The sequence below is a fragment of the Mandrillus leucophaeus genome, unplaced genomic scaffold (genome assembly GCF_000951045.1).
Source record: "Mandrillus leucophaeus isolate KB7577 unplaced genomic scaffold, Mleu.le_1.0 Scaffold7, whole genome shotgun sequence".
Lineage (NCBI taxonomy): Eukaryota > Metazoa > Chordata > Mammalia > Primates > Cercopithecidae > Mandrillus > Mandrillus leucophaeus.
The window spans coordinates 7,862,195-7,862,942 of record NW_012107585.1 but is presented as its reverse complement, the minus strand read 5'-3'; the positions used below and the strand labels follow the sequence as shown (position 1 = coordinate 7,862,942).

Genomic DNA, 748 nt, shown 5'->3' with positions numbered 1-748 from the left:
TTTTTGCCAGGTGCGGTGGCTCATACCTGTAATCCCAGCACTTTGGGAGGCTGAGGCTGGTGGATCACCCGAGGTCAGGAGTTGAGACTAGCCTGGCCAACTTGGTAAAACCTCATCTCTACTAAAAACTACAAAAATTAGCCAGGTGTGGTGGTGCACACCTGTAGTTCCAGCTACTAGGGAGGCAGAGGCAGGAGAATTGCTTGAACCTGGGAGGCAGAGGTTGCAGTGAGTGGAGATTGCACCACGGCACTCCAGCCTGGGCAACACAGTGAGACTCCGTTTCAAATTTAAAAAAAAATTTTTTTTTAATTCAGTTCCTCAGTGTCCACATCTTGAGTGCTCAACAGCTGCACTGGCTAATGGCGACATTATTGGATAGCACAGACACAGAACATCTCCATTACCACAGGCAGTTCTATTAGATGGCATTGTTCTCAGAGAATGGAACTTTGTTTGACGTATTATGTATTATTCATTAGGTCCCAGGGTCTTTGAACTTAGAGAAAACAGATAAGATGCAAATGATCTCTACCAAGTAGAGAAGATAACTCCAAAGGTTATGGTCGTATTGACTGTAGGGCGTGAACCACTTTCGCATCTAACAGAGCTGTTTGATTCTGGCATTCTTTATCTGCATTGACAACAGACAGACAGACACCAGTATTAGTCTCTCATCTCCTCCTTTGAATCAGCTGCGTTATGCTGATTCCCTCAACACCGAGTTGAATAAAAGCTCGACATAGGC

At 45.1% G+C, this 748-nt stretch overlaps 1 protein-coding gene across 1 annotated transcript in view; it reads right to left on the bottom strand.

Moving 5' to 3' along the window:
* Window positions 1-398, bottom strand: part of LRRC43 (leucine rich repeat containing 43) — a 39,332-nt gene extending 38,934 nt beyond the window's left edge. The window contains exon 1 of the mRNA XM_011964491.1: window positions 333-398. The gene's annotated coding sequence lies outside the window, so the exon portion shown is untranslated. The remainder of the gene's footprint in view (window positions 1-332) is intronic.
* Window positions 399-748: the final 350 nt, after the last annotated feature.